Source organism: Astyanax mexicanus, chromosome 4, assembly GCF_023375975.1.
Source record: "Astyanax mexicanus isolate ESR-SI-001 chromosome 4, AstMex3_surface, whole genome shotgun sequence".
In the NCBI taxonomy this organism is placed as follows: Eukaryota; Metazoa; Chordata; class Actinopteri; order Characiformes; family Acestrorhamphidae; genus Astyanax; species Astyanax mexicanus.
Window position 1 is genome coordinate 39346123 of NC_064411.1, and position 20613 is coordinate 39366735.

Below are 20613 nucleotides of genomic sequence, written 5' to 3' on the forward strand. Positions count from 1 at the left end.
TGGTTGAGTCTACACTTTTGTCTCTTTTTTCATTTGTTTTGATGAATAGAACTGTGTCATAAATAGACAAAAAGTTCTAAAGCCAAATTTCTTTTCAATTTTATCATTATTTTACATTACTTACAAACATAACTCGCTTTGTATTAAAAATGCAATAAATTAATAAAAAATGCAAAGAACTGATCTGGATTTGGAGTCAGGAGGTGCCTGACTACATCAAGTATTTTTGCTTTTTTTTTTTTTTTTAAAGGAACGTTGGTCTAAGTTGAGGTCAGAGGACATATTTAGCAAGACGAACAGCTAAGACTAAGTGAAGTGAAGCACAAATACTATCCAGTCCAAAACAAACCCCAGAGTCTGGAGTCTCGAGAGCTACAGCATTACAGTTACAGTTATTCTTACCCAAGTGTGCACACATGCCACACACTCATACACACACTCATACACACACTCGTGCTTTTTACTCGTGTTCTCCTGCTACATCACACACACCAGTGATAAGTAAGCAAACACTCCTCCATCCTCTAGTCTCCTGAGGTGAGATGTGTGTGTGAGATGACCGTGAGAATGTATGGCCTGGAAGTGTGTGTGTGTTTGTTTGTTTGTGTGGGTTATTATCAGAATACTGTTCCTTTTGACCCTCAATTAAATACAAAATTAAAAATGAGGTACAACTCATAATCCTTTTGAATGTTTATTATATTAATACGACTTCAGGGACCCACTTTACACTAAGTTAATAAGTGTCTCTAATAACTATGTAGTTACACATTAACAACCATGTAATAACAGTGTATTTACTAGTGAAGAATGCATCGTTACAGACGATTACAGTTGTACAGGTTACATATATTTGCAAATTGCTTTTTTTTTCATTTTTTAATAAACAATTTATCAAACCAACAATCCATATATACATATAAACATATAAACAGTTCATGTCCTCCAAACCTTTAGTGTCATTAAGTTTGTCTTGATTTCGGGTTGATTCCTGTTACTGATCTGGAATTATTAAGTGGAGTAGAGCGTGAACAGGAAGCTTCTCCAAGTGTCCTGTAGGAGATTTCAAAGAATGTAAATAATTTACTTTACTGCAGAAAAAAAGGGTTTTATGTCACCTGCACCTGTAGCCCAAATACAGGACAAGGCATTTTAAGGGGTTAACTGAAAAGAATGATTTAACTTTTATTTAACAGGGCAGAACTGTGGATATGGCAAAAAAATTAATCCTCACAACTGTAGAAACTGTAGAAAAAATACAGAATAAATGTACTTTACAGTGATTTAAAGTTATGGTTATGTGTAATAATGTGTTTATTCAGAGTTAATCTTTAATAATGTATTATTGAACAATGTTTCCATGAATTATAAAAAGAAGGCAGATTATATTTCTATTGATCCGTACATGTGTATGTGTGTGTGTGTGTGTGTGTGTGTCAGTCAGCTATTTTTACACACCCCGGGCTCACGTTCGTACAGATGTGATAAACACTATTAGAACAGGTTCAGGTTGGGGGAGCGTGGGAATTTCTGAAAAGGCTGAGTTGGGTTGCGTCTTTTCTGCGAGTTTTCTGCGAGCTTTATGAGGCTGCTGGGGTGTCATATGTCATTAGGATTACGTTATTAAAGACGTTGTGTGAGCGGGTGACTAACGCTGCCGGCTCTGTGTAAAGGACCTCACACTCGGCTCAGGCCAGACATTGGCCCTTTGTTCTCCGCTCCGGCATCGGCTCCTGGATTTATCACCATGGACGCGCTTCCCAGAATGCACTGCAGCGCGGACACCCCCCTCATTAGCTCACACACAAATACACACACACGCATACACACACTGATTGCAGTGTGAGGGAAATGGACTCCTATTTTACACAACAAGCTTTTTGTTGCGGCGCTGTCGCCAACGCCGGATACACGATAACGTTCATTTCAACAAACAAACAAACAAACAAATAATGCAGTTTAATAAATACATATTGTGATCCATACATGTAGGTTTATGGTATACATTATGTTACATATATGGATATAAGTTTTTATATTTATCATTCAAAGCAATATGTCTATATATATATATATATATATATATATATATATATATACATATATATATATATGTATATATATATATATATATATATATGTATATACATATACATATATATATATATATATTTTTTTTTTAATCAAACTATTTAACAAACTAAGAATCCTAAAAAAAAATAGGCTGTGTAAATCTATGTGTATAATTAATGTTTAATAATTAATTATTTTTGGATATTTTTTTCGTTTTACAAAATGTTTAATTAATAAAAAACAATTAAGTATTTGCTTAAGACATATTTAAAAAATATATATAAATAAAAGTTGTTTTTTTATTTTTTATTCATATACTGTAAATAATGTATAAATAAAATATATATTAATACATGATTTATCTTTAAACATTATAATAATAACAATTATTTATGCAATATTTTATTACCAATATTTAATGTAATCATTTTGTTTAATTTTATAGTTTAATTAATTTAAACGTTTAATTATTTATGCAATAATGACACAACAAAATGATTCATATTAATAAATAAAGACATTTTGTTTTTTGTTTTTTTTCAGTATTAATTTTATGTTTAACTCAGTCAACAGGTATTTGTTTCATTTTTACAACGAAACTTCATAATAAACATAATTTAAATAGAAAATTCAGCAGTTATTTGCTTATAAAATGCACATTATTATGTTTTTTTTATTGATAATGTGTATTTTTTTTTTTTTATAATAGTTATCTTCAAAGCCAAGATCATCAAAATATCATATTCAGACTGACATTAAATCCAATGCAAATTTCTTTTGCGTTTTTTTTTTTTTTTTATTATAAAAGAAAACATTTTTGTTCACATATAAATGAAATGCTATATTAATATTAATCTGTGAACTAGAAATACATAATGTAATGCTTTAAACCCTGTCCTGCTACCATGTCCTCCTTAAAAAAGGTGTTTGTTTCTTCTTTCCTTCTTTCCCCTGCAGGACGAGCGCTATACAATCATAAAAGCCTTTTTATGGACATCTGATGAGAAGCAGACTTCCTCCTGCATCAATTATGCATGCGTCCATCTCTTATACTGTTAATTACACAAAGCTTTTACATTATGAAGTAACAGATAAAGAGCTTTATGATAAATTGGACGCCGGAAGCTTCAGGGACTGTGCGTATGTGCTGATTGAGAAGAGGTGACGGGACGCTGGAAGCGGGACGGTGTCGTTGTAGGTTTGCTCGTAGGGTAAAATCCAATAAATGCGGTTGACTCATCTCTCTGTCTTTTAATAAGATTCAGCTCCTCATCTAATATTAAACAGCCACTCTGCAGTAATGTGCTGGTGGAGACAGACAGTGTAACAACTCTGATTACATACATACATACACACACACACACACACACACACACACACACACACACACACACACACGTGTATACAGTATTTACTGTGTAAATGATGCATGTATGTATGTATGTATTGTTGCTATTATGCACAAAAAAGTAACTTTTAGTAAAAGACAATTAAGAAAACATTATGTATATAATATAATAATGCAAAATGCAAATGCATAAAGCACAAGCTTACAATCTGTGATACTTACATGCTTTACTGTTACAATAACAGTTATTTTGATCAGGGGTGTCCAAATTTTTGCATGCCATATCCAATAAGGGCTCTATTTCTATAGGTCTATAGGCAAGCCATCACCCCTGTGCATCACTGTGCAGCTTGATTTAGAGTGTAAGTGTGTCTTTGCTATCGTAACAACGGGAAAAGTACACATTGCGAAGCTCGAAAGTTCACCTTTGGTCTTCATTAAAGGCAATTGGACAGCTCAATGCTGAGGCCATTCTTAAGGTCCTGCATCCAGTGATTTTTCCTTTTTGAGTAGGACAATGCTCGACCACAAACTGCTCGTCCTGAAGACACAGACAACATGCTATTGCCAGCCAGATTACTACAGATACTAGATTCATCCCTGATTAAAAATGTGTGGGATGCTATTGAACATGCTATAAACACTTCACCCCATGCACAAATTTGAAGGAAGCTGCATGAGGTGTCAAGATTATAGTGGAATGTCATTAGGAACCTCTACAACGTGCATTACATCTTACATGTATTGCACATTACTTCTGAATATGTACCTCAGTAAATATGACCAAATGCTGTCCAGATTAGTAACTGAATCATTTATTGTTTTTTAAAAGAAAATTGCAATCCAGTGCAACTACAGCTCTGGAAAACAAAGTTTCTCTGATTTTGCTATTTATAGGTTTATGTTTGAGTGAAATGAACATTGTTGTTTTATTCTATAAACTACAGACAACATTTCTCCCAAATTCCAAATAAAAATATTGTCATTTACAGCATTTTATTTTATTTGCATAAAATGAGAAATGGCTTGGATAAACAGACCTCAAGTAATGCAAAGAAAACAAGTTCATACATTAATAAAGTTTAAAGAGTTCAGAAAACAATATTTGGTGGAATAACCCTGGTTTTAAGCACAGTTTTCATGCATCTTGGTATGTTCTCCTCCACCAGTCTTGCACACTGCTTTTGGATAACTTAATGCCACTCCTGATGTAAAAATTCAAGCAGTTCAGTTTGGTTTGATGGCTTATGATCATCCATCTTCCTCTTGATTATATTCCAGAGGTTTTCAATTTGGTTAAATCAATAAAACTCATCATTTTTAAATGGTCCTTTATTTTTTTCACAGAGCTGTATATTTAGTTTTTATTTATTACTACTCATCGTCATTGTGAGAAATTCCACGATCGCTGGAGCCTCAGCTGTTATCTCTACAGGACATGTCCCGCGGTCTGCTCCTGCTGACACTCAGACTCATAAATACAGTTCCTGTCCTCGTTTCAAACTTATGAAAGAGGGGATACGTCCACCGGAGACACACAAACACACACATACACACACATACAGAGCACAGAAATCCCCTTGATGAATGTGTCTTGCGAATCACATATTTCCATGGCAACCGGGGCGCCATGCCATGGCTTTGAGAGGCTCTACAGGGTGACATGAAAGGGTATTTTCACAAGGTCCGGATCCAACGACATCACATCCTGGGCCTAGCCTTTCACACACTGTGTGGATGTGTGTGTTTGTGTGTGTAAATGTGATGTTGTGATAGTGTTTAACCATTAAAAAAATGTTGTGTTTATTACATTTAATTTGATTTGATTTAATTTTAATTTGATTGCAGGCAGTATGAACTCAAGACTTTTTACATTTTGTTTGCTCAACTTTCAAAATTTCAATATCAGTATTATAGGTTTGTAGCCTGCTGCTAACCCCTGCTAGCACTGCTGGAGCAGCATTAGCATTAGCCACAAACCGCACTAAGCTCTAGCTCTTTCGACGTTCAGAGGTTAGTATTATCAGCCTGTAGCCTGCTGCTAACCCTGGCTAGCACTGCTGGGGCATGGAGCAGTATTAGCATTTGCTGCAAACCACGCTAAGCGCTAGATTTTTTGCCATTAAGAGGTTAGAATTATTGGCCCGTAGTCTGCTGCTAACCTTAGCTAGAACTGCTGGAGCAGTATTAGCATAAGCTGCTAAACATGCTTAGCGCTAGCCATACAGAGGTGCATATATCAGACTGTAGTCTGCGTGTTTACAGTGTTAAAACACGCTATGTGGGATAAACCGCTAGCCTTAGTGGAAATTTGGAAATCTAAGCTTGCTGTAAATAAAGGGAAGTGCTTTACTCATACAAATAAATGTTTTTCAGGAGAGAAATCTGAAATTAACATCCAGGGCTCATTTGACTTTAAAATAAAATGTTAGATTTGTTTACCAACAACATGGCGACACCCCTGTTCCTTACTAGTGTTGCATAATGCGCCTTTTAATCCAGTGTGCCTTACAAATAAAAAAAGATCAGAAAATAGACGTTTATTGTTAGAGCACCTTATAATCCTTATAAGCCTTACAGTGCAAAAAGTATGGTATATTAATAAATGCAATTAAGCTTATCAGTCAAAATATAAAATATATTGGGTTTATACTGTATAGTTTAAGTAGTTTTTAAATGCTATTTTTCATACTGTCCGAATATTTTCTGATTTTAAGTGTATATGCAAAGCATTTTGGTAGTTAGCTCGATCAACACTTTCTCTACAATAATAATAAAAATAAAAAAAACAACACACATAAGATGCCAAAGAAAGGTATGAAGTCTCATGGGGTCAGCGCTGGGTCGCCAACGTCAATAAAATGCGTCACTGACTGCTGTCACTGGAAAAAAATGATGCAGGATAATCTCTTTTATGTCCGCGCTTCAAAACTAAACTGCATGCTTTATGCTCTCTAGCCACTCACTAGGTTTCATCACAATGAGGCCTGAAGACATTTCTCTCCTCTCCTGAGAAAGCTGTTGTCGGAGCAACGACACAGCTATGTATGATGTCTCACAGGAAGCTGAGTCAAGTCAAAGAATAACGGTAAAGTTACAATCATGATGACTTTATACATTCTCTTTAAATCAGCTGACACTCAACTGAATAAAGGAAAATAAAATACTGTATTACTGTAAATGTAGCTTTCCAATAAACACTTACTGTGATTATTTGCTTAGCCCTAGGCCTAGTACTTTCATAATTCTAATGGAACTAGAATAGAAAACCGTATTTAACCCAGCATACTCGGATTTTAATGACATAGAGACACACTGCTGTTTCTCTGGTTCCTCCTCCTGGACATGCATGATTGAAAGGAAATAACATTTAGCCAGTGAGCTAGCTAGCTAGCTAAAGATACATCTCCACAAGCTACTTAGCTATCTACTTAGGAACAGACCACATCCATAAAAATAATCAAACAAAGCACCTTTACAAACAATGTCTACCATAATGGTAATAAAAAAAGTAAAAGCAAGTAAAGCAAGACTGACTTCCGCAATGCCCAAAGACTTGTGAGACTATAGACGTTGGCTCTTGAACTTGCAATAATGTTTTTTTTTCTCCTAAAAATCAAGTAAAAAAGTACAGCCCAAGGACCCTTCATTCACCCTATAAAAACTCATTTATTCATTTAAAACAGTATGAAACACATTGAGTAACTGAAAAACGTTGAGGGTTTAGTACATAGAAATGACAAACAGGGTTTTCCTTTAGAAAAAGAAAAAGCTGTTGGATTGCAGTGCTATTTATAAGGATGTTAAAGGAGGTTACCAATAACAATAAATTATTACAAATTTAGATCAATATGGGCAATATTGTTATACATATTGCTATATATATAGAAGTACCTATGCATGTGTAATGTACTGTATGTGTAATGTGACATGGCAGATGTTTCGTCATGGTGTTGTAGAGGTTCCTAATGGTGATCAGATTTTATTGGTAGACTTGAAGGGTCTTGCTATTGGTACACCCCCGACAAGCCTGCGGGAGAAATGCTTTCGAGGCAATACAAACACAAAGACTAAGAATAAGTAGTTCTAGAGTTCTACTCTCAGGTCTACTTCTGTTGGACTATTTATAATCCCTTTATCTAATATTCAACGGTATGGTTATGGGTGTCTTCTTCTCTAGACTTGTTTTCACACCTTTAACATAGATCTACAACGTAGACAAATAAATCACTGTAATTTACTATAAGGTGCACTGTAATATAAGGTGCACTATCAAAGAATGTGTTTTCTGGTCTTTTTTCATACATAAGGTGCACCGGATTATAAGGCTCATTTTAAGCGACAATAGTAAGGAACAAGGGTATCACAATGTTTTGCTGTCTCGCCCCTGTGGCAGGGGGGGCCTAAGTAAACAAAACTGTAATTTTTACTACACAGATTTCTCTCCTTTTTTTTTTTTTTTGGGGTGAGTAAAGCGCTTCTGTTTACTTACAGTAAGCTTAGATTTCCAATATTTTAGCGCAGTTAGTGCTTAGCGCTAGTAGATGCAGCCCAACAGAGCTACACTAAGGAACCCTGAGTGTTACAATAAGCCAGGGCACTATCAGCTAGCAGTTTGTGCCACGTAGCTTGTTTTAACATGGCAAACTCGCAGGCTACAGTCTGACATACTCACCTCTGAACGACAAAAGAGCTAGCACTGAGGTTAGCGGCTAATGCTAATACTGCTCCAGCCTTAGTGCTGGAGAAACTTTACAGACACTCCTTTATAATGCTGTACTTCAGTGGAGTGGCTTTACTGCGTCTTACGACCTGACTGGTAAAATTTATACACAAGGTGCAAAACTGGGAAAATGAAATAAAATTAAATAGGTTAAATAGGTGTCTCCAAATTTTTGACTGGCACTGTATCCCCCAAAATAATATTAATGCTGTTTAACTATATTATTATGTTTTTTTTTATATAATATAATTAGATCAGTGGAATTTAACAGCCTTAAAATTACAATAAAATCACTTACTTGCAATACTTTCTTTGACAGTGTATCATTCAACAAATATCAATTATCTTGACAGGCCTAGTTGTGTGCAAAAGTATTGGCACCCCCGACACAATACTGTGCTTTAGCTTTGTTCTAAAACCCACCAAAAACAACACCAGTAATCACCTACGCTGACCAGAACTCTGTCCCTATTTAGTCCCATTCATTTCAGTACAAAATAAATCTGATAGAACAGATAGAATAAAATAATTCATGTTATCACTTTGAAAAAGTGTCCGTTCAGTAAGGTAGAGGTCACATTCTCAGCTGGAATGCTGAACAGTGCCGTGTTATTGATGCTGTCAGAGAGACTTACAGTAAAGACTTCCTAAATCATAGGCGTAATAAGATAACATCATGTTGTCATTACTAAATTAGATTGGCGTGAAGCTTGGCAGGGCGAGCGCGTCATACATCACGTCCGGCTCGCTGTCAACAGCATGTGACTGTAACAGGCCTTCCCAGCCATTCCTCAAATATCCTTATTGATTCAGTTCATTACCACTGAGAGAACAGCTTTGGAGGTTAAATCTAATATCAGCAGTGGAAAATTGTGGATAAAATGCCATTTTTTATCAATTTAAGCTACAAAGGATTGCATGTGGACTCATGATTCAGTCCCTCTTTCCTTGTAGATAAGCTCCATATCAGTTTATAGTAGTTACTGAACATTTTATAGCACAATCTTGAAAATAAACTTGGATTCTGGAAGTATGTTTAGGTTTAAAGATTATTTCAATAACTATATAATGTAACATGCTCTATTTTTTCTGCTTTTCTCTTAGAATCTACAACTCTGAGAATTAGAAGTCATTTTAAATATTAAGAACCACATCAGTAAGGTTTCTTTTGAGGTAATTGAATGCTTAAAAATGGAGGTACCAACTTTAGAAAACTTTTTTTGTAAAAATGATCATGAATGTGAAAGATTGAATAAAGGTTCTAAGAGGTACTAATATTTTCTAAGTTTACAGCCTTCTTCAAGGGTTCTTAAAGCCAGTAAAGCCAATTCTACGTCTATATGAACCAAGACTAATTAAAAATTAAACTCATTTTTTCTTTTCTAAATGTTACAGCATGGCAAACGTGCTGTAACTGTTACAAGAATGCTCTTTCTACTTTTAGATAGAAGTTTTTTTTACTGCAATATGGTACCAAATGTGGTTCTTCTAACCCTGAAGTGAGCATCTGAATGGGATGTAGGGTCAACAACTGAAAAATAAACCTGTAATCTAGCAAGTTTGCTCTTTTTATTACTGCCAACCACAACAGATCTGCAAATTCTAGTCAAATGGCAAGAAGATGAATGGACTCCACTTACCCCTTTGGCACGTCTCGGGTCAAAACCTCCACTGCGGATTGTCCAGCCAACTCCAGCCACCTTAGAAGCCGACGCTCTAAATGAAACAGACCAGCTGAGCCACGCCGGGCCCTCGACACCTTCACGGACTCCTCCGCTAACTGTAGGGAAGAAAGAAAGCCAAGCTATAAAGAACGCATCTCCATTACGCTCCACAGCAATTGCAAAGGAATACCTCAAAATCCCGACACTGTACACTCGTGTCTTTCTTTCAGCTTTGCCATCTGCTTGCTTTCTCATGCTTCTACGCTTTCATAGCAGCACCTCTTATCAGGACACCTCTTCCACCCGTCCCCCTTTTCTCCTTCCTAACACCATCATTACCATCTCCCACAGACAGGGCCCAGCATTGTGGCGTTGGAAAAAATACCTGCGAGGACTGAAACGCGCGCGTTTCCCTTGAGAACAGAGCAAGAGACCGCAGTCTAAACGGTGTCTGGACGGTTCCTGTTGCTTCTTGGAGCTCACTGTGCAAGTGCTGCCTTCAAGATGGGTCCCTTCTGCGGCTCCAGTTAACATTCTCCAACCAACAGCCGCCGTAATTAGCTGCCACTGTGACGCCAGGCTTTGATGTTTTGTGAGCTGCTTCCCGTAGTAGTCGTTCAGTCATCGCTGTTGATCAAACCGTCAAGTCACAATATTATGACCACGTCCATTTTTTCTACAGCCATTGTCCATTTTATCAGCTCTATTTACGACATGTAGGAGCCATTTGTAGCTCTAGAATTACAGATTGTAGTCCTGTATCTGTTTCTCTGCATACTTATATCATTATTCCTGTGGGGTCCTGACCATTGAAGGACAAGGAGAAAGGTTTCATGATCTCCAAAGAGCAGGTAGGTAGCAGAAATAGGGATTCCACTATTGCTTTGCATCAAAAAATCTTTTTTTCAGTACTATTGATATTCCTTATTGCGTAATATAAGTGTAACGATATAGCGTTTACCCCCCAGTTTATCTCCCAATCTCAATTTATGATATTTAGGAGACATTTGTAGCTCTAGAATTACAGACTGTAGTCCCCTATCTGTTTCTCTGCATACTGCATACATCATATATAATATATCATTATTCCTGTGGGGTCCTGACCATTGAAGGACAAGGCGAGATGTTTCATGATCTCCACAGAGAAGGTAGATATTATTTAGGTGGTGGACCTATCTTTGCACTGCGATAGTGACACTTGCATGATTGTGATTAGTGTGTTGGTGTGTGTTGTGCTAGTACAATTGTATCAGACACAGCAGTGCTTTTGGAGTTTTTGAACACTTCAGTGTGGACTATAGTCTGTAATTTCGGAACTGCAAAGTAAGCAGAGGTAAAAACAAGGAGGTGTTATAGGATGTCACAATATTGGGACTTGACATAGGATAGGATACGTCTTTATTTAAACCTCATAAAAACATTGCTGGACCTGTATTCCATTTAAAACAAAAGGTGCTACAAAAAGTTATTTGAGTAATGCCATAAAAGAACCACTGTTGGTTCCATGAAGAGATAAGGAGCTTCCTTAAAAGAGAATGAAAAGAAACCTTCAATTGATTCACAATTGCATTATCAGTTCAAATATTCTTTAAATTCTCATAAAAAGTGATTTTGCCATGGGATAAATAATATATATCGTCAACGTTTTTTTGCTTGTCATTTGTGGATGTTATCTTTGATTGACAACTGTTATACATGGCTCTGTGGTAAAGAAATTTTTTTTCCCTAATGTTGGAAACTTCTTGTATATAGTTCTTTTGAAAATGGTTCTGTATAGCACCAAAATGGATTCCATTATTGCTTTGCATCAAAAATTCCATTTTCAATACTATCGATATTCCTTATTGCATAGAGTGTTCACCCCACAGTTTATCTCCCATAAAAGATTTTACACCACAGTTTTGGAGCATTCAGTTGGTCTAATCATGAACTATGTAAAAAACCCATAGTTGCATTCTAAAGCACACTTGCTATAAACCTCAGGTCATCAATCTGGACCATGCATTCAGTTTCCTTACCTGGATCACAAGTAATTACTATAAATAGCCTATATAACTGACTGACCATGAGGTGTCATATCTACCAAGGAACCCAAAGTACAGGAATGGAAACTGATTTGGTCTTGATTTCAAAAACATGAGAATGAAGAGCCTCCATCTTCTTAGAACTTCTACATTATCTGGAGCTTCTTGAACCATTTGAAAGGTTCCTCAAACTCTCACATCTCCAGAGTATTTTTTAATGGATTATTCAAGGGTTCTTTCATAAAAAGCAATGTTTTTTCCATGTTTTTGGGTCGGCCTTACAGAAACTAAAGAGAGACAGATTACGATGCACTTCAAAAAGATCTTCATTTGTCTTGTGCTGGAAAAGAATGAAGAGGACCAGAACGAAGAGCGAAAGGGTCGTAGAGAAAGGAGGAAGAAATAACACGGAATTGATCGGAAGGGCCGGCGCTTTTACAGTGAGGACAGGAAGACGTGTCTGTTGAGGAAAGGGCTTGACAAAGGAAAACAAAGTTCAATTAAAGAAAAGACGAGAGAAAGTGAGAGAGAGAAACTGATTGAGAGAGAGAGAGAGAGAGAGAGAAGAAAAAAAACATTGATTGATAAGAGAGCATCTTAAAATGGACCCTGGGGTGCAGAGAGAGCCGCTCCACGCCGATGACACAAATTCTTCAGGGAAATTGATGTTAATTGGCGTCTAGACGTTTTATTACTAAGACAGGTCACAAATGTCCATCTATCCATCTCTCTCAATCTCTTTCTCTCCTTTTTTTTTCTCTCTAGCTACTTTTCATCTTCTCTCCACTTTCCAGGGCACAGAAGTTTAGTTTAACAAGTATTGTGGAACTTAACAGATGCTGTATTCAAAGACCACTGGAGTGACATCAAACTCTGATATTACCTCCATAATTTCTTGATGGTTTGTGACCTCGATGTACTATTCTACATTAATGGCTGAGCAACATTTGGTCCCAAAAGAAACACCTTTTGGTGAATGAGATAAGAGCTTGAGGAACATTGCAAAGCATTGAAGAAGCACCACTAAATAAACGTAGAAGCTCTAGGAAGAACCTCTAAACATAAGGGCTAGTTTGAGAACCACAGCTCAAAGGATAAGGTCCTTGTTCCAGTTTTGAACCCACAACCTTCCTTGTTGTCATCAATAACCTGGTGTTTTATACTATGCTGAGCCATCACAGCCCAAAATCACTTTATTTTTTTACTTTCTACTTCTACTATACACAACTACTATACTCTAGTGCTGAGTACAGAACAAGTCTTTCCACCTTGTCTTTCTGAAAAAAAAAAAAAACATTGAAATCCTCTTGGTTAATGGTTTACATGAAGGTCCTTCATACTGGCAAATCTCATTTTTTCGACAAATCATTCTCTAAATCATCCTCCAAAGGACTTCAAGTGTACCAAACCTGGTTCTTTCGTGACCTACATTACCTACCTTTACTTTCTTAAGAGCTTACGTAGCTGCAGTTTGGTTTAGCAGTTTATCAGATAGCAGCTGAGGCCAAAGAGAGCAACGGCACGTATCGCACACGCATTAGCATCTTAATGTCCAGAGAGTGGAAAAAGGGGTCAGTTTAAGGGACAGGTTTCACCAGTGCCAAAGTTTCTGAACAAAGTGTGGATCAGTGTCAGCACTCAGAAGGGATCGCTTTTCACTCATGTCTATGCTACCGCCCGTTCTCCTCGCTGAGCACGAGGAAATTACAACTTTCTGATGCATGTTTATGGAATGCTTCAGCCATGTGGCATCTCCGCTGCACTCTAACACGGCGATTAGCCGATACAATCCAAAGACTCGGAGTGGAAGAAAGTGCCATTGTTCGGGCTCGTAAACACATTTGGCGATGCGGAGACGGGGCCCGTGCGTGTGCACATGTCACTTTTTAGTGAAAAATTACAGCTCTCGCCACAATTCCACAGCGGGGACCCCATTCTGTGGCGGATTTTTATCTGCAAATCACAATTATTTCCCTCATGCTCTGTTTTAATTGGCATCCCTACTGTGATTAAGAAGACACTGTTCTATTCATAAATGTATTACAGGCAGGGAATCATTAACTTATTTCATATGGCGGAGTGGGGGGGGGGTGTTTCTGTGTGTTTCTATGTGTGTTGAGGGGTTATTGACATAATACTGACTCTATCCCGCCATTTTTCTTTTTTCATTCTTCTCTAAAAAGACTGTTCCATCAAACTGAATGCAAAAAAAACACAATGGGTGCTTCTCTGCCTTACTTTCCTTGCTTTTTCCTCCCCTTTTTTTCTTTTCCCAGCCTTTTGAATGATCGAATCGACTGTTAATACAGCGCATAGTAAGTGCAGGCAGCGGCTTTTTCAGCGAGGCTAAACAGAACAGATTTATGACACCCCCTCCTCAAAAAAAAAACGGGTAAAACAAAAGCAACAGATGCCTGAATGAATGCTAAGAGAAAAGGAGAGAGGGAGAAAAGGAGAGAAAACAGTACAGAGATAAATCAAGCATTGTAAAAGAAATAAACAAAGACAGTAAAAGAAGGAAGGAAGAAGAAGAAGAAGAAGAGGGGCGAATCGTTGATCTAGGCCCCAGATTACAATGCGTACAGACACAGTGAACGGACAGAGCGGCAGAGATGTAATAAAGGAAAATTAAAACATAAGAAAAGAAGAGGGAAGCATTGTAAAAGATAAATGAAGGGTCCCGGATCATCGCAAGACTGGATAGAAAAAGAAGTGAGAGAATTAGACAGTTTGCACAGATGGTGCCCACCCTCTGTCAACATTCAAACATATATACGTATTTTAAAAAAAAAAGAAAAAGAAATAAATAAATGAACGGAATGAGCCCCCCGTAAATCCGTCCGTCCCCCCGTCTTGCTCTGGCTGGGCAGAGATAAAAGGTAGGGGTGTAAAAGTGTTTAAGTAGACAGAAGTTGTAAAAGAGAGGAGGGGGGGAAAGTGAATCTCCATTCAGTGCTCATGCAATCCTTTCTGCCTTGTTGAGCTTTATTAAATTCTGCCCCCCGATACCCCCACCCCCCATTCTCCCCCCCACTACAACCCCCTTTTGCTTGCCGTCTGGCTCCTTTTGTCACCCACTTCTCATGCGTGGCTCCCGCATTATTTTTTGGGGGGACTCTGTCAAAAGGGGGGGAAGTTGAGGAATGTTGAGTTTGGTGGGCTACAGCCGAGTAATAGCACAGCACAGCACAGCACAGCACAGCTAAAAAACTGACGCTTTGTGAAGCCTTCAGGATGTTCACAGAATGGATTTAATGAAGGTATTTATTCGTCTCCCGTAGATGGTATGAACGACATCTCTTTGGACATCCACAGAACATTTCAGGAACTGTGGATGGAAAAATAGATGGATAGATAACCAATACAGACTGACTGATAGAAAATTGGTATTATCTAGATGGATGGACAGACACTTAGACACATAGATAGAGTGGACAGACAAACACACAAATAAATAGGTACAAAGGTAAGTGGGTGGATGGATGATGACAATTGATGGATGACTGAATGCTTGGATTGATTAATGAATGAATGGATAGACCAAAAATGGATAGACAGATACTGTAGATACACATGTAAATCAATGGATGGATGGAAGTCAAATGATTCAAAGTATTTCTGAATGCATGATGGGTGGATGGATGATTGACAAAATGATGGATGACTGGATGTTTGGATTGAGTAAGAATGGATGGATGACAGAAAAGCAGATAGACAGATGATAGATACACATGTAAGTTGATGGATGGATGGACAGATGGATGGGTGGATGGATCATGATTGTATTTATGAATAAATAATGGGTGAATGGATGAATGCATGATGAATGGATGGATGGACAGAGACAAATGGATAAGTACAGTATGTTGATGAATAGTTGGATGGATAAATGAATGATGGATGAGGGGATAGGTAGATGGACAGATGGACAGGCACAGAGGTAAGTTAATTGAATGAATAAACAAATGAATGAATTAATAGCTTGATGGACAAACAGACTCATTTGTATGGAGGTAAGATGGATTGATGGATGGATAAACAGAAAGAAAGAAAGCAACCTTTTAACTTGTTTAACTCTAGTTTAAAAGGCTACAGTTTTAAGACCCTTCACATAATCCAAAGCTTTTAGGAATAAAACTTTAAAGTCATACTGTCTTTATATTACACATTTTTTTATTTTCACATGAGCTTTCTTTAAACTTTGGTTCCAGATTTTTTCTTTAACCCAACTCAGCCCATAGAGAAAGTAGGCTATCTGGTGGTCCAAATAATGGTGGTCCACACTCATTATAATCTGAAGGTTGGAGGAAATGAGCAGCAAGCAACACATGACAGTTTATGCTAATTTGCTAAGTGGGAATTTTCAGGAATGAAACGTGTCCACTTTCAAACAGATGGTGTCATTAGTGATGATACAAAGATCTACCGAAACAGACTCTCACTCTCTCCCTCTCTCTCTTTCTCTTTCCACTCCTTCCCTGAGGCCAAACAGGACAGCAGTTTGTCCTCCTTGAGGACAAAACTCCAAAAAGCAAAGGCAAAGGCCAGCACAGCTGTGCTGCTCAGATGCCTTCAGGCTCCACAATAAAGCAACACAATCTGCTGGTATGTGACAGAAATGGAGGTCCTGCAAATCTAATTGAAACTTCTAAAATCTCTCAATAGCTGCTGTTTGTTTCCATTCAAAGGATTCAAACGTCAGTGGAAGGGTAGAAAACTATAGACAACTATAGAACAAATACATATTTGGACCCTGTGCCTAAATTCTCTATATTTTTAATATACTAAAGGCCACTAGCTACCTGGATTGTGTATTGAGTAAACTATGCCTGCAATAATGCCCTAACATCTGTTTCAAAATCCAGGCAAAAACCCACAATGATGCCCCGAATGATGGCCAACCATGTACTTTTGCCCCTTCACAGGCTTCTGCCAGCCATAGGTTTTTGCTCATTCACAGGCTACTGCTTTGCTATAGGCTTATGCCCTTCCATAGGCTGCTGCTCCTTCACCAGCTTATGCCCATTTACAGGCTTCTGCCCACTCACAGGCTTCTGCCCAGCCATAGGCTTATGCCCATTTACAGGCTTCTGCTTTGCTATAAGCTTATGCTCAGCCATAGGCTGCTGCCCCTTCACAGGCTTCTGCCCATTCACAGGCTTCTGCCCATTCAAAGGCTTCTGCTTTGCTATAGGCTTATGCTCAGCCATAGGATGCTGCCCCTTCACAGGCTTCTGCCCATTCACAGGCTTATGTCCACTCACAGGCTTCTGCCCAACCATAGTCTTATGCCCATTCACAGGCTTCTGCTTTGCTATAGGCTTATGCCCGGCCATAGGCTGCTGCTCCTTCACAGGCTTCTGCCCAGCCACAGGCTTCTGCCCACTGACTGGCTTATGCCCACTCACAGGCTTCTGCCCATCCATAGGCTTATGCCCATTTACAGGCTTCTGCTTTGCTGTAGGCTTATGCTCAGCCACAGGATGCTGCCCCTTCACAGGCTTCTGCCCATTTACAGGCTTCTGCCCACTCACAGGCTGCTGCCTCTTCACAGGCTTATGTCCTCTCACAAGCTTCTGTCCCTTCACAGGCTTCTGCCCAGCCACAGTCCTCTGCCCAGCCATAGGCTTCTGCCCACTCCACAGGCTTCTGCCCAGCCATTGGCTTATGCCCATTCACAGGCTTATGTCCTCTCACAAGCTTCTGCCCCTTCACAGGCTTCTGCCCAGCCATAGGCTTAAGCCCATTAACAGGCTTATGTCCTCTCACAGGCTTCTGCCCACTCACAGGCTTATGTCCTCTCACAGGCTTCTGCCCACTCACAGGCCTCTGTCCAGCCATAGGCTTCTGCCCCTTCACAGGCCTCTGCCCATTCAAAATCTTCATGAGTCATGATGTGTGTTTTTGGGGATGTAAAATTGATTGATGGATCCCATTTTTAAAAGAAAACTGAACAACTTCAAAAAAAGAAAACAGTGGTGAATCTTCATAAGAATCTTCATAAAAAGCCTATAATTGGGTTTTAAGAGAAGAAATTGAATCTTTTGAATTGATTGTGAATTGGGTCTAATGTTATATTTGTGTAATTATGAAACATTACGTGCAATACTGGTTCAACCAAAATCAGTGACTGAAGAGCGTGCGTCCAACACCACATTTTGAAGTGGCTCGTCCAATTCCTCCCCGTGTTTTTCTTTAATGAGCTGCTCAGTAGAGGAAGGCGTGAGGTTTTAAATCACATCAATGAACTGGCTTTTTGTTAGAAGACCTATGAAAGCAGGACTAATGCTTATGAAAGGCCAATCAATGGTAGGGTTGAGGAGGTTAAGAAAGGGAGTGATGGTGTGGTTCTTGTGTCTGACTGACCGGCGCACTCTCTCTCTCTTTCTCTCTCTCTCTCTCTCTTTTTTTTTCTCTCTCTCTCTCTCTCTTTTTCTCTCTCTCTGGGGACTTCCCTGACCGACACACATGTCGCGGACCTCCGCTCTCTTCTGCAATGCTCATTACAGAGAAACCTCATTAAGAGCAGTAGATCTGGGGCCATACGCATGTATTCATAATTCAGCAGTAATGGTGATGAGGAGCGTCTATCGATCCTGCCGTTCCTGAAACAAGCAAACAAAATCAAACGAAAAAAGCAGCAGACGGCGAAAAAGCGAGGACAGGAAAATAATGTTATTCCATTTTTTTTTTCTCGTCTTAAAACAAACAGTCGCTGTGAAGTGACACCCTTTGGAGGATGTGGCCGTCGTCAGGCCCGGCAAACAAACAGCGGCTGGAACCCGCCGAGCAAAATCCCTGACCTTTGTTCAAAGGGCCCATCTAATCTGTTTCCACTTTTCTTAATTAGAAAAGCAGGCAGAGTTTTAATGTGCGCAGTGATAATGGAAAAAGCGCTCGCAGGTGCTAATTAAAAGGGGAAACGTGTCGGGCAACTTCTCGTACATTTCATTATTTATTTACTGGGAATCTGCCGAGGAACGTGTGCCACTTACTTACTTAATGAAGACTATTTTCGTACTTTTGTACGTCTTTTTTAAGGTATTGAAGGCATCCTGCACATGTTTTTCTCACAGTTTTACATCATTTAACATCATAAAACAATCTTAATTAACATTTTTACTATGTTTATAGTTACATATTATTATATTAATGAGTTGAGTACAACCAGTATGTACAGTATGTACTGGCCATTCACAGGCTTATGAGCAGCAACATGCTTCTGCCCATTCAGAGGCTTCTGCCCATTCACAGGCTTCTACAACCCCTTCATAGGCTTCTGCCCAGGCACAGGATTCTGCCTACCCACAGGCCTTTGACCATTCACAGGCTTCTGCCCATTCACAGGCTACTGAGCAGCCACAGGCTTCTGCCCATTCACAAGCTTCTGCCCATTCACAGACTTCTGCTCATTCACAAGCTTCTGCCCAGCCACAGGCTTCTGCCCGTTCACAGGCTTCTGCCCATTCACAGGCTTCTGAGCAGCCACAGGCTTCAGCCCATTCACAAGCTTCTGCCTATTCACAGGCTTCTGTCTATTCACAAGCTTCTGCCTATTCACAGGCTTCTGTCTATTCACAGGCTTCTGTCTAGCTACAGGCTTCTGTCCAGCCACAGTCTTCTGCCCTTTCACAGGCTTCTTTTTTTATCAGTTTTCAAAATTTCTGCCCATCACACAATAAAGTATCCAGCTTCCTTACACCAGTTACCATTTTAGATAACCTTTGCCAAATCCAGGTGCTGTCTTCATTATGTAGGAAAAACTGTAAAAGTCAGTGTGTAAACATTCAGCACACAATTGCTTCAAACCCTAAAGAAAGCAGCTGAGGAGCTAATTTGTTCACTTCTGCAAAAACACTTGCAAAACATGCTGCTATTGCAGAATAATTATACTTAAAACACAATTTTCCAAAACAGCAGCCTAAGTGTCCTGGAATGAACTTCAGGAGAGAGTAAGGGAGTGTGAAGTGTGTATGGTACAGTTTAGTGGCTGAACTCGACAGCAGTGTTTGGAAGCCTCGGTTTAATCTTTGCCTGCTTGTTGCCGCAAAACTTGATTTGCAGTTTGGCCCCGAAATGACCAGTTTATCATTGAATTCAGCATTTTTAGCATCTATCATACAAACACAGAGCTCCCTTTTTACTTTTCTCTCTCTACCTCTCTTATTTTCACTCTCTCCTGCACCCTTTCTCTACTAATTCAGCGAAACACTGACGAAGGAAGGTGCCTGCCTGATGACCCCTGAGAAGAGCTTGCACTGAAGTTTGTGTTAGAGTTTGGATGAAGGCGATTGGTGTGGTCCTGCTCTTGTAATAATTTGTCTCATGAGTTTTTGTAGACGTCTGAGTACTTGGCAGTTGAGGCACGGACCATGAACATAGTTCGCTATGCTTCTGGATTCTTGTCGAGCCAGTATCAGATGGTAGTGGTTGCTGTGTTCTGCTCACGCAACTTATAATGTGATTTATTGTGTGTGATTGTGCTTAGGTAAGTGTGTTGTTGCCATAGTTAAAGGAAGTGAGCTTAGATTAAGGAGGGATTCTGTGTGTTCATAGGTTATTTTTTGGTAGGTCTGTTACTTGGCAGTTGAGGCAATGGACCATGAACATAGTGTTAGGCTGTGCTTCTGGATTCTTGTCGAGCCAGTATCAGATTGTGGTGGTTTTGCTATTGTTGTTAGTTGAGTGAGTAGTAGATCCTGGCTGAGCCCTATGCATAACCCCAGCTGTTAGGTGGAGGATTTGTCAATTTCCTGTATTATATTACTTACTTTTACTGTC

At 38.9% G+C, this 20613-nt stretch overlaps 1 long non-coding RNA gene across 1 annotated transcript in view; it reads right to left on the reverse strand.

The window, feature by feature from the left end:
- Window positions 1–20613, reverse strand: part of LOC111194555 (uncharacterized) — a 101202-nt gene that overhangs the window by 42055 nt on the left and 38534 nt on the right. Inside the window, exon 3 of the long non-coding RNA XR_002651153.2 lies at window positions 9785–9924. This is a non-coding gene — a long non-coding RNA (uncharacterized LOC111194555). The remainder of the gene's footprint in view (window positions 1–9784; window positions 9925–20613) is intronic.